The sequence below is a fragment of the Pleurodeles waltl genome, chromosome 4_1 (assembly GCF_031143425.1).
Source record: "Pleurodeles waltl isolate 20211129_DDA chromosome 4_1, aPleWal1.hap1.20221129, whole genome shotgun sequence".
Taxonomy (NCBI): domain Eukaryota; kingdom Metazoa; phylum Chordata; class Amphibia; order Caudata; family Salamandridae; genus Pleurodeles; species Pleurodeles waltl.
Window position 1 is genome coordinate 981,027,794 of NC_090442.1, and position 14,725 is coordinate 981,042,518.

The following is a 14,725-nucleotide window of genomic DNA, read 5'->3' on the forward strand; positions in this document are numbered from 1 at the left end:
CACGCACACACATACATCCACACACACACACACAAAACCCCCAACCCCACTCCCCTGTCGAAGACCCGATTTACCTAGATCCAGGGGGTCCTCCAGCAGGAGACAGGAGGGTGCGCTGCTACCGCCGGCAGCACCCGCCAGCATAACACCGCCAGGTCATAATATTTGTCATAATACGGCTGGCGGCGGTCTAATGGCGTGGCGCTGCTGGTGGTAGCAGTGCCACCTCACCGCTATCCGCCGGCATGACTACAGACGGATTTCCACCATTCTTTTGGCAGAAATCTGGCTGTGGTCATAATATGGCGGACGGCTGGTAGCTGCAGCAACGGTCTTTTGGTGGCCATCGCCGTGGTGGTAGGCTGTTTTTACCACCAATGTTATAATGAGGGCCTTGGTCTCTTAGGGATATTTTTGGGGCCACAATGCCACGGTGTCCTTCATGGGCTAGTTCAAACGTGCTGTCTAAGGTTCTCTGGTATGACAATTCCCAAGTCTCTCAATACAACACCTTCCCTGCTCAAGGACAGTTCATCCTATAGATGTTTACATTTTTTGAAATCCAACATCGGCAGCAATAGGTTGAGTGCCTCTCTTCCATGATTGAGTTGAAATTATGTCTTCGAGGATCAGCATTAGTAGCAGCAATAATCTGCTGAATGGACAGGGCTTGCTGGTGTGCTGGACCCCACAGTGAAGTTAATGTACTCCTCAGCCATTTTAGATGTCTCACTGTAATGATGTAGTGGTACCTTGAGCAATAACAGGCCATGCCTAAGAAGGATCACAGCATGGTGACATCTTGTGGGGGTCAAGTATCTGACAGTGCTCGCACTTTATCTGGGTCAGGCATCATCCCCTCATTAAAGAATATGTGCCCAAATCTTTACTACCATATACCCCACCCTACCTGCATGCCATCACATACCCCCACCCTCGCCCTTACCCCATCACTCCTACTCCTCACAAATGTCTCAATATCACAAACCACCCATCCCAACACCAAGCCCTGCATGCAACAACAAAGCATGGACACCCATCACCAATGCATGGCCACTGCACATACCCATACACCCCCCGAAACCATCATCACACAAGGTCCCACACAGGAATGCAAGCACTGGGGTACACTGTCTCCCACCCATTGCACACCATGGTAAACCCAGATGCAATAATCATGCTTTTACACCCCTGCAGGACCCCTACCCAATGTCACTGCACAGGAGGGCCCACACATGTCCACATCACCAACAGAAGAGGCCCACATTGATGACAGCAGCTTTGTCCAACTGGATCTGGACGACCAGCCCGGCCCATCTGAGACCTCGGGACAGTCGGTTCCCCTCACACTGGCACAGGCCACTACAGAGCTTGCCTCCTCTGGAAACACCAGCACAGCACCCACCCAGCGGACCCATACCTCTGTCCCCAGAACACATCAAGCAGCAGTGTGTCCACCACTACAGGGAACCCAGGCTAACCCACCACCCAACAACAACAGGGACATGGGGGCAGTGGCAGTGGGCACACCGTTCAGGGGACAGAGGCCCAGGAACACAGGGGAACTGGGAGGGCTGCTGTGCGACAGGAGGAGGACAGGCCCAGGGAACCCACTCTCCACGAGGCCCTCTTCAACATCATGGGAGCCTACCATCATTCCCAGGAGACAATGGCAACGGTACTGGCCAAGTTTCAGGAGACCCAGCGGCTGCAGGAGGAACAGTATTTGGGCTTCAGGGAGGAACTCAGATACATCAATTCCACCCTGGGCACCATCGTAGGGGTGCTGAAGGAAATCCTCAACACTAGGAGGGACACTGTGGCACAACAAGGGGACCCTGACACTAGCCTGGACGATGAACTGCCCACCACCTCCGCCGGCGCTAGTGGAAAGGAGGCACCGCCACAGGACCCCCACACCAGCACCCCACACCCTGCAGAGGGAGAACCACCCCGCAAACGGTCCCTGAGATCAGGACAAAGACAGAGAACGATGCCAAGACACCCGCCAAGAAATGAGACCGCCCTGAATGTCATCCTTTTGTCCCACCTTGTCACCCTGTCCATCCTCAAACTGCCCGAGCTCCACTTCCTATGCCCCTCTGGACAATGCACCTGTGAGACTAATAGACTGGACTCTGCCATGGACATTCCTCCACCATCACCCCTCCAATATTTTACAACCCCCTCCAATATTTAGCACTTAAATAAACACCCTTAAAGCACAAAACAATCTGGAGTATGTCTGTGATTTCGAAATAGTGTATTAGCAATTACAGTGACAAAATGCTCTTTCAATTGTTATGTCAACAATCCTATGTCACACAGCTCTAGTCCATGAGGAAACAAAGCAGATGTCACACAGTGGGACCCACATCTGTGAAATCGTAAGGGAAAGTGACAACTCAGTGACCATACACTGGGTGAAAAGGACAGTAGAGAGGTAGTAGTGTTAAAGTACATGTATTAGGCAGGTTTGTATTCTTACCTGGAAGTATTGCAGGATCACAGAGTTCCTGTTGTCGATGTCCTCTTCTTCTGCTTCCTCGTCTTCGCTGTCCACAGGCTCCACAGCTGCCACAACACCTCCATCTGGATCATCCTCCTGCAGAAAAGGCTCCTGGCATCGCAAAGCTAAGTTGTGAAGCATACAGCAGGCCAAGATGATCTGGCATACCTTCTTTGGTGAGTAGAATAGTGAACCACCTGTCATATGGAGGCACCGGAACCTGGCCTTCAGGAGGATGAAGGTCCGCTCTATAACCCTCCTAGTTTGCCCATGGGCCTCATTGTAGCGTTCCTCTGCCCTTGTCCTGGGATTCCTCACTGGGGTCAGTAGCCATGACAGGTTGGGGTAGCCAGAGTCACCTGCAAATGGCGAGGGACAACTGTTAGACACACACTAACCTGTAGGGATATCCCCAGACCCAGACAACTATTCCCACTGATTTGGTTCCAGGTGCTCACCTAATAGCCACACAGGGTGCCTCTGGAGTTGCCCCATCACATAAGGGATGCTGCTATTCCGCAGGATGTAAGCGTCATGCACTGAGTCAGGGAATTTGGCATTAACATGGGAGATGTACTGGTCTGCCAAACACACCATCTGCACATTCATTGAATGGTAACTCTTTCGGTTTCTGTACACCTGTTTAATCCTGCGGGGGGGACCAAGGCCACATGTGTCCATCAATGGCACCGATGATGTTGGGGATATGTCCCAGGGCATAGAAGTCACCTTTCACTGTAGGCAAATCCTCCACCTGAGGGAAAACGATGTAGCTCCGCATGTGTTTCAGCAAGGCAGACAACACTCTGGACAACATGTTGGAAAACATAGGCTGGGACATCCCTGATGCTATGGCCACTGTAGTTTGAAAAGACCCACTTGCAAGGAAATGGAGTACTGACAGCACCTGCACTTGAGGGGGGATTCCTGTGGGATGGCGGATAGCTGACATCAGGTCTGGCTCCAACTGGGTACACAATTCCAGGATTGTGGCACGATCAAGCCTGTAGGTGATGATTACATGTCTTTCCTCCAGTGTCGACAGGTCCACCAGCTGTCTGTACACCGGAGGATGCCGCCATCTCCTCACATGTTCCAGCGGACGGTGCCTATGAAGGACAACAGCAAGCACAGAGTCAACCAACTCAGAGGTACGTAAACACAGCTTACTCAGAAAACCATTCATAACCCGAATTTTGCCTGTATGAGTGTTGAGGCAAGGCCTAGGTATGTGTGATGCAGTTAAAAATTAAAGCGTGTGGGCCCCTGAAATGGCGGCTGCCTGACCTTTAAAGTGGGACAATGGGATGTGAGGTAACTGCGCTGGCGCTGTACACCGTTGCGGTAGGCGGTCGAAGACCACGGCGCAATTCTGCATTGGTTAACATTGGATCCTATGGGTCCCAGGAGCCAATGACGATGTATGCCGGCAGTGACGGTACGCACCGCCGCGGACGTGACCGCCATTTTCTCTCTGTGCAATCCCTCAATACCTGATCTTCGACAGGAGAGGACCTACACTGCAAGTGCTGCTGTGACCTCAGTCTGGAAGAGACAATGGTTCGAGCGTCTGGGGAAAAGGCCCTTCCTTCAGCACGGAGGAGTTGGAGAAACTCGTGGATGGGATCCTCCCCCAGTACACGCTACTCTACGGTCTACCAGACAAACAGGTAAATACACTGGGAGCATGCTGTGTGGGCAATGCCTGTGTGGAGTGGTGTGGATGAAAGATGGGGGGGCGAATGATGTGTGCATGAAACGACGGTGAGTGCATGTACCACATCGCAAGGATAGGGATGCAGGCCAATGACTGTGACGGTGCAGTTGGTAATAACTTCTCTTTTTCCCCTGTACAATTCATGTAGGTCAGCGCCCACCAGAAGAAGGATATTTGGCGTGCCATCGCCAAGGACGTCCGGACCCTGGGGGTCTATCACAGACGGAGCACCCACTGCCGGAAAAGATGGGAGGACATTCGCTGCTGGAGCAAGAAGACGGCGGAGGCCCAGCTGGGGATGGCCTCCCAACGTGGGAGGAGTGCCCGTCGCACCATGACCCCCCTGATGTTCAGGATCCCAGAGTTGGATGGGTGCTTGAGGGCATTACAGCAGCAACAAGGGGGTGAGTACACTCTCATTATGCTGATTCAGCGCGCAGTGGAGGTTTCTGGGTGGGGGAGGTGTGCTGTGGGTTTCCCTAGGCCAGGGCGAGTGTGCTAGTTAAGTCCCCTTTTTCAGCCAGACCCTGTGGCACCCCACCCCACCTGGGTACAGTGCCAACTACACCTAGTCAGGCTCTTGTGACATCCATGTGTGCAGATATCAGCCAAAGCCTTGTAGGCCATGTCCCAGGGATTGAATAGTGGACCCCAAGTGCGCTGCGTAGTGCAGGGGGCTTCTGTGTCTGTCGTGTCCACCAACGTTAGCGGTAATACATGCACTCAACATGTCTTTCTTCTGTCTTTCTGCCCTTTTTGTGGTCTCCCTTTACAAGTGTGCCTTAGCATCATCAGGCAGAGGAGCAGTGGCACCGGAGCAGGAGGGAGCTGCATCCCACATGGCCCTGGAGGGTGACACTACGGAGTCTGATTTCACCAGTGGGCCAACCCACCCACTGTAGAGACTTGAGAGACTGTGGCTTTGCACTCCCCAGGATTGAACAGTGGGCAACCCACCCACTGTAGAGACTTGTGAGACTGTGGCTTTGCACTCCCCAGGATTGAACAGTGGGCATGGGGGCCCCTCGTGGATTTGGCATCGTGCACTCAACTGGCTGAGGTGCCCCCCCTTTCCCTTCCCCCTGAGGTGCCTGTTTAATTTCTATCTGATGCCCCTGCAGTGTCCTCTCCATCATGTTCGGGTATCTTGTGTGGGCCTCACCCATGCAGTGTGAGCCCAGTGGTCCACGGACTTTAAGGGTGGAATACCCTGGACTAATATTCATGGTGTATATATTTGTAAATAGTGTATGTATATTATTTGACTACTGAATTTGAATATATTACAATCGTAATAATCGTAACAAACTGTAATGTATCATGCTGTATTAGTGTTTGTGAGTGAGGGTGGGGGTGTTGCGTGCTGCGTGTGTGTCACTGTTTTTACGCTCCCCTGTGTCGTAGGTGCAGTACTCACCGTGGTCTTCGCCGCCGGCGTTCGTGCTCTTAGTAGAGGAGCAAGAAGATAAAAGCTGGTAATATGTGGAGCTTGGGTTCCATGGCGTCCTGGTTCCTCGTGGGGTGTGCAGAGGTGAGCGTTTTCCCTTCGAAGTCCTGTTTCCGCTGTGTTTTTGTTCGTGGTGAATCCGCCCCGTAAAAGGTGGCAGATTGGTAGGTTGTGATACTGTGGGCGGTACATTGTCTCCTGCCTGTCTGTTGGCGGTGACCGCTGTGCTGCTTGTTTGTACCGCCGTGGCGGTCGGAGAGTTAAAGTGGCTGTCTTTGTTGGCGGTTTCCGCCACAGTCGTAATTCCATTTTTTTTTCTGCCGGCCTGTTGGCGGTCTTACCGCCGCTTTAACACCGACCGCCAGGGTTGTAGTCACCACCCTGGTCTTGTGACACTCACACTTTGCTACTTTTGAGAATGAGACCTGCATCAGAAAGTTATTGGCACACTTGTTTAGGAGCTTTGTCATGCTCCTCTCGTGTTGCTCCAAATACCAGTATGTCAAAGCCATATATGACAGGTTGAATTATACAGCATATAAAGTCCTGAAATATTTCTGCAGCTGATGACACTCCAAAGCTCAACCTTTTGTATCTGAACAAACCAAAAGTAGTCAAAAAAGAGTGATGTACCTGCAGTTCTCTTCTAGCTTGAGTTGATGGTATTCCTTGTTCAGGTCAAGACGGGCTAAGACTTTGGCACCGTTCAGTTGTACGAGCATGTCTGCTATGTGTGGACAAGGGTGTCTCTCTCTTGATTGCTTTGTTGGCCTGGTGCATATCAACACAGAAATGCACTGCACCGCCACTGTACTTTTTTTGGTACCACCACTATGGGCAAAACCCATGGTGTAGGACCGGTGAAGTGCTCAATGATGTCATGGTAAAACAGCATTTCTAGTTCTTTCTCAAAGGCTTCTTGCAAGTGAAAAGTGACTCAGTGGTGCCGCTGGGCAACAGGACGAATGTCACACTTACATTGTCATGAGTTTTTCTAGGCCATGAAACAAAAACAGAATCTGACTTTCAATTTCAGATTGACTTGAAGTTTGTAATGAGAGAAAACAGTCCAATGTCAGCAGTAGTGGCAAAACTGAGTAGGCACGCACTGAACTAAGTTTCTTGAAGAACGTGAACTGACCCTTGCACTGATACTGCTTTATGTTGCATTGTCACTATGAATGACCCTTGACTCTGCAGTGGTTTAGAAGCAGCGCACGTGTATACCTTGATGTCTGACAGGTTGAGGCGTGACACAAGTGACAGGCTATTGAACTTCTCAACCAGCATGATGTTAATCGATGCACCACTGTCTATCATAAAGGTTGTGGGGCAACTACTGACTTTTATTGTAATCTTGGGGCAGTGTCCAAATGAATTCAGTTGTAGTAATTGATGGTTTGCCTTTGTCTTTTGTTCTTCCTTGCAAGCAGCCAAAGGGACATCCCCTACCGTTCATTGGTCAATATCAATCTTCGCATATCTATCGCCCTCACTGTCACTTGACACTGACGTTGAAGACCCTCTCGAGGATGAGCTTAACGATGATCAACATTGTCTTGTTTCTACTTGTCGTAACTGGTGTTGCTTCTTGGCCTTGTGGGCGTGGCTAGAATGCTTTTGGAACCTTCCGACATCTATTTTATCTTCTTGCTGTGACGTATTTGGATTCTTTCATTTTACAAACTGTTATAAAATGTTTTTTTCCCCACAGCCACTGCACATATAGCCTATGGCTGGACATTTCCTTAATGGAGAAATTAAACCCACATTACAAACACAACTTTTTCTTCTTGGAAGAAGTCGACTGGTGTGCATCTACACTGTACTTGTGCTTGCTTTTGATGACCAATACTGATTCATTTTATGCTGTTCCAGCTTCCATATCAGCAGCTTGCCAATCTGCTCTTTCATCGGCTCTTGCAGCCCTTAACATGTTCTCTTGACTGAGAGCCTCTCTCAACATGCATCTTCTGAGAGTCTGAAAGACAGCCACCAATGACTCTGTGAAGTACAGCTTTTTCATCATTAAATTCACTAAACTTGCTCTGTTTGATAAGCACATCACATCTTTCAATTAACTCATCCATCATTTCACCAGCTTGCTGTCTTGCTTTAGTGAAAATGTACCTTTCATAGTAAACATTTAACATTGGATTGAACATGGAACTCAATGCTTCTTTGATCTGAAAGTACGATGTTGCATCAGTCTGTGAGATCTTCTTCACCACTTCTATTAGTCCATCACCGGCAAGGTCATTAAAAAACGTAATGATTTTCTTGCCGCCTACTTCTTCTAGGGCGTCTATGAAGTCATTGAATGTCTCAATGCATGTGGTCCACCTGGCACCAATATTTTGCTTTTTAATTATGTTGAATCGCAGTGGTGGTTTTTGAACCACAGCTGCATTGTACTTTGAGCTCTTCTCTACTACTGTTGAGATCATATGCTGTTTAGATGGCTGCAGATGTTCACCTTGACTGATAACCTTTGCAAGCACTGGCTGTGTGCTCACACTTGGGTCATCGTGCCCAAACTGAGGTCATAGATTGGAGTCTTTTTTCTTAGCATTGAGTAACGGTTCTTTTTCTCACACTTGATGAATGTTGCATTTAGCTTTTTTCAGTGTAGCTTTGTCACTGCTTTCAGTGTTTAATTTTGTATCGATGATGGCTCTGTGTTATGGCGCAACACTGTATGTCAGCCTTACCAATGGATTCTGGTGGGCTTTTCGATTGCACTCCACTGCAAGGCCTTCCACTTCTTTGAGGGACATATATGGGCTTGAGCAGGGCTTCGACTCCACACATGCCAACTTCAAATTGCTTTTTCGATTTGAGTGAATGTGGCATGCACATGCAGTTTACTGTATCATTACAAACTCTCAGCAAGAGCAATCTCATTTCTCTGGGGCACAGAACCCCTACTTGTCGCCAGTTGTTGCGTCCTCTCCAGCCCAGGAGCATGCCAAGGACCACACCATGCATGGAGCTTTGTAACAGACATCCTTATTCCTCAGCATATGATAACACACTGCACTCTCATTACGCCATTAATAACCACACATTAACACCTCCCAGCAAGTTATGTAATTCCTCTGGTGAGTCCAACCAGAACCGCCAGGGTCCTGGTGCACATAGTCACACAACACTACACTTACTTGAGTCGTACACATTTGCAGTGACTTGCATTTTTTATAATGCACTGAAGTCTTAAGTTCATGCTATATTTTGAGTACTGCGAACACCAGGGGATACTCTTATCTGATTTTATGGTACCCAATTCATCAACATAGTAAACATGAAGGGCTACATTGGCTGCCCTGGAATTTGGCTTTGTGGTCTACCAATCACATTGTCATCCACAAGTGTGCAGCTTACCGAGCCACAAGGATTGCTACTCTAGAAATTTTGGCAAGGTTTGTATTTTCCCGGTGGGTATGTCTCAGAGGCAGCACCATGGGAAAAATATCTAGCAAACTCCAACACACAAAGAATCCTGTGCAGTAAGCACTAAATTCTACACATTATGTTTATTTTCTGAAAGACAACTCCGAATAGGTGGTACTTACTACACAGGGCATTTATACCTCATTCAAAATTAATAGCTTTTATCAAATGGACTAAATACCTCACTTCCTTTTGTGATCGGGGCCTTGGTGATTGTGTGTGGAAGCAGTCCTTAATTGGCAATTACAGACTCTGAGTACCTGCACTTATTTTGTTAGGTAGGAAAATACTGCCAGCACCCCTCCTGTGCCTTGATATTTCAAATGAGGAAGTATCTGTGTTTCCCATAAGAAAGCAGTACTCATTGACTCTGAGAACCAGTACCTCTATATACATATTTCAGGCACTAAATGGAATGCCCTTTAAAGGAGACAGTCCAGATGAACCTGAAATTATGTTCCACCAGGGAAGAGAGGAAGACAGAAGCTGAAAGACTGATGATGCACAAGGGTTTTTCAGGGGTGTGTGATGTGATGGATTTTCTCTCTTTTTCTTCCACTGTGTTTTTCACTTTGTGGGTTTTTCCCTCTCCTGCTCTCAGTAAATATCTGATGAAGTAAGGTATGTGACAGTCCCCAATAATGTGTGCTGGCGGGCCCCACAAGCAACCACTGGCTCAAATTATGCAGTGGGTTTGCTGCTTTAGAGTAAATTATAAGATATGCCAGATAGAAGAGACTTGGTTTCAGAAAGCAGTGGACAACTTGAGCTCCAGGTCATGATAAAGGGATCTTACGAGCTTCATATAAACAAAGGCACTGCTTGGTGTTGCTGGTTTGTGGGGCAAGCCTCAAATCCTTATACCATGCTTGGCAAGGACGCTGACAAGGGGTTACAAGTAAAAATAATCGGTGTATAATGAGGCCTTAGAAGATCCATCATACACTAGAGAGCTGCTATGGGAGGCTGATATATGAACACTAAGGCCCTCATTACGAGTCTGGTGGTCTTGAGACCGCCATACTTGCAGTGGCAGTCTCACTGCCACGGAGCCGGCTGTGAAGACCACTGTATTATGAGTTGTGGAGGTTTGGCTTCTACGAGTTGTGGGGTTTGGCTGAAGCCAAACCTCCACAACTCCACCTGGCCCGCCGGTACTGTCTCACCACCACTGGCGGAGGTGACCACCTCCAATCCAGCGGCAGGCCTCAGGCCACCGTCCGGATTACGAGGTTACACACTGCCAGGCTTTCTGTGGCGGTCACCCCGCCACAAAAACCCTGGTGGTCACGCACCCGGCAACAGGAATCCTGATTCCTGTTGCCTGCACAACAACACATTCACATGCATTCACACATGCACCCACACACGTCCATGCACATACAGACACGCACCCCACTCATTCACGCATTTGCTACATACACCCCGAATCACTCGTACACACTCACACAAACATGCACACTGGAACATGCAGACACGCACTCAGGCACACCCATTCAAACACACACACGCACCCCCCATTCACACGCACACAAATATTCACATACATTCACACACCCGCACGCACACAAAAGCACCCCCATTCACAGACAATACACGCACACATACACCCCCATTCACAGACATACACGCACACATACACCCCCATTCACAGACATACACGCACAGATACACCTCCATTCACAGACATACACGTACACACCACACACAAGCACCACACACACCCCACACCCTTGCGGACGATCCACTTACCTTTTCTGGCGAGGTGGTCATCCGGGAGGGTATGGGTCGTGGGGGTGTTGCACTGCCATCACCACTGCGCCAGCAATTCTCTGCTGAGCCGTATCACAGCTCGTAATATGGCAGGCGGAGTCTTGGTGTGGCGGTGCTGGTGGTGCTCCTACCTCTGCACCTCCATCGGCTAGACAGACAGAGTGGGTCTGCTGGCTGCAGCGGCTTCGGCAGAAGTCGTAATGAGGGCCTGAGTCCCGGATTACAGTCAGCCCAAAAAAGAGTGCAATGTTTATGGCACCTAATATATATTACGACACTGAAGTCATCAGAATTTATTGTGTGATATGTAGCACCCAATTACAGCACATATTGCAATTAATCAGTGTCTAAAAAGGAATGGCATTGACCAAATCATGGTAGCTACTGCCATCCACAATTGTGGGAGAAGATACTATAGAGGAAAACCCCAGTTTCAATAATATAGACCAACCACCTTTGGAATAATTTCCACAGTGTGGTCGTATGGGGAATGAGTTTATGGTGTCCCGAAGCGGTCAGGCTGTGCAACTACCACCACTATCTAAAAAATCACACCTCCCTGCCCCCTCATACCTTGACCCACACCCCATACCTACTAACAAATGCTGGAGCAGCTACCCTTGTCCTGGGTTGATTTAATAGGTCTAAGTGGTTTCAAGTGCAGAGACTGCACACACGAGCAGCAAACATACTATGTGCAAATGTTTCCGGTGGTTAGAGTATCCAGAGGCTACAGTAGTCAAATATGTGATTGTCTCTGTTTACCAGGCTGAAGTGTGATAAGTCCTTAAACTGTGTGTTACACTGTGGCACTGTCTGAGTTGGCAGGTCCGATGTCAAAGACTATGAAGTGGTTTTATATATATATATCAATACAAATGCTTTTCAGGATTAGAGTAACGCATACATTATGCAAAAAATAAAATACTTTGTCACTATCGAGCTTGGTCAAACCTATGCTTAAAGACTTTGCTGTATGAATGGCAAACGACTTTGTCACTATCTAACTCGGCGTGGATAGCACTGTGCTGATCCTATGCTTAAAAACTTTGCTAGATAAACAGACATTTGAGGTGAGCAAGTCTAGAGTGCCGCTGGTGTTGCAGGGTGCTCCATATTGGAGCTGCTCTTCACCTAAACTTGGGAACTACCCAGAGTTCTCTTTTCTTTTTTGCACACATATGTATATATATCATTGTCACCTCCTGCTCCGTAAGGGGCCACAGACCCTGCAGGGCGGCCTGGGTTACTGGGGCGAAGCATCCCACAGAAAATATCTCCCAAACACGAAAAGCCCAGGCACCAGTCCATGTTAAAATCCAAGCTTTTAATAGCATTTCTGAGCAGCAAGACAAAAAATCCTGACGCGTTTCGGCAACAGCATGCCTTGTTCACAGGTAAGTAAGAGCAGGTGTGACTGAGCCAGTGCTTTTTAAATACACAGTCATGTGACTTCAATAACCAAACTCCAACTCCCATAATGCACAGTTCCATATAAATAACTTCCTGAACTGGAGCGCTTAATTTCCATATAGCTGAAAGAGCATCGCAGGCACTTCAGTTCACCATACAAATGTTCTTATGTGCATTAGGTATCCATTACTTGATAGTCCACTTGCTTTTATAGTTGCTGTCCAGCATGATAACAGCAATACAAGGAATACATGAAAAGTAAGAGGAGAGGCACACTGTCTCCCTCCTATCCCTTGCTCCCCTCCATCACAATATATTTCTCGGATAAATGCCTCGTTTGCATTAAGGTGAGTGGGTCGGGCCCCTTCCATAAAACTATCATAGTCACCTCCTGCTCCGTAAGGGGCCACAGACCATGCAGGGCGGCCTGGGTTACTGGGGCGAAGCATCCCACAGAAAATATCTCCCAAACACGAAAAGCCCAGGCACCAGTCCATGTTAAAATCCAAGCATTAAACAGCATTTCTGAGCAGCAAGACAAAAAATCCTGACGCGTTTCGGCAACAGCATGCCTTGTTCACAGGTAAGTAAGAGCAGGTGTGAGTGAGCCAGTGTTTTTTAAATACACAGTCATGTGACTTCAATAACCAAACTCCAACTCCCATAATGCACAGTTCCATATAAATAACTTCCGGAACTGGAGCGCTTAATTTCCATATAGCTACAATAGCATCACAGGCACTTCAGTTCACCATACAAATGTTCTTATGTGCATTAGGTATCCATTACTTGATAGTCCACTTGCTTTTACAGTTGCTGCCCAGCATGATAACAGCAATACAAGGAATACATGAAAAGTAAGAGGAGAGGCACACTGTCTCCCTCCTATCCCTTGCTCCCCTCCATCACAATATATTTCTCGGATAAATGCCTCGTTTGCATGAAGGTGAGTGGGTCGGGCCCCTTCCATAAAACTATCATTGTAACCTCCTGCTCCGTAAGGGGCCACAGACCCTGCAGGGCGGCCTGGGTTACTGGCGCGAAGCATCCCACAGAAAATATCTCCCAAACACGAAAAGCCCAGGCACCAGTCCATGTTAAAATCCAAGCATTTAATAGCATTTCTGAGCAGCAGGACAAAAAATCCTGACGCGTTTCAGCAACAGCATGCCTTGTATATATATATATAAACTTTGAGTGTGCAACAAGCATCACCAGCACACTTTTTAACATTTTTTTGTGAAGATTCGTCAAATGGTGCCAAAGATAGAGGCAAGTCAAAAAATGCTTTTTCTATGGAAACATTGTCCTAACTATAACTACGTAGTGGTTAGTGACACTGGGTAATGTGTGGAAAAATGTAGATATATTAAAATATATATATATATATATATTTTTTTTCCATTATTTATTTATTTTGTTAATGTAGCAGTTCACGCCATACGTCTGTGGTTACTAAGCACTGAAAATGACAGGTGTTACTATTATTAATGAAATGGGAAATGGTACTCAATCTACCAGGCTGAGTCTGCCATGCAAACTTGTGACCATGGAGTCACTGCAGATTGCCATTGCAACTAGTAACACAATAAGCAATCTTGCCAGCTGCATTCCGAAATATAACCTAATAGTTACTGCTCGCATGCAAAGGAGACCTTAGCCTATTCCACTGTTTGCAAAAATGTCTGTCAATTAGAAATCGTTTTATATTAGTTGTCCAAATCTAAACACAGACTTGGAACAGGTTCCTGATAAGAAGGTATAGTGCGTTGCAGCTTCACAAGAGGTATGAAGTCCTATAGAAATTCTACAATGGAACATGATACAATCGGATACAATATAGGAGCCAGAGTCCTCGACAGCCACGTACTTGCAGATTGTAAATATTAGTTATAATGCAAAGTTTTTTTTTGCGAATTTCATGATCTGTTTTATTCCACTAACCTTACTATGGTAAGTCAGATTTGTAAACAAATAGCAGGCAATTAACCTCACACAATGTAGATTTGGTGGAAAAAAACGTCCTGTAATCACTAGGTTACATTTCCTGCAAAAATGTGTTTGAAAGGAAAAACCTCCCATCAAACATCTAATGAAACTATATGCTTGTGTCCGTCTTAAACTTTGTCTATGACATTATAATGTTGCCAGCACCCATTCATGTATAGCTCAGTGACTGTTGTATTGTAATTGTATCAAGATAGAAATGTCCCGTATTGTATCTGTTCAGTTAATACATTTTGTATTTAACGGTAGTTAAAACAAGACATTTCTACCTCTCTGTTGGTCTGTGCAAGCCCTTTAATCTGCTTTGCAACTCCTTAGTTTAAAAAAAATAAACTACTGATCTCTTTAAAGTAATTATGCTTTTAACTTGTGCTAGTTTTCGTAGGTGTACCTTTGTCCCTATTATCAG

The 14,725-nt window shown here is 47.1% G+C and overlaps 1 protein-coding gene across 1 annotated transcript in view; it reads right to left on the reverse strand.

The window, feature by feature from the left end:
- The window catches only part of LOC138288300 (lysosomal alpha-glucosidase-like), an 881,508-nt gene that overhangs the window by 477,718 nt on the left and 389,065 nt on the right, over positions 1 to 14,725 (reverse strand). The window lies entirely within an intron of this gene.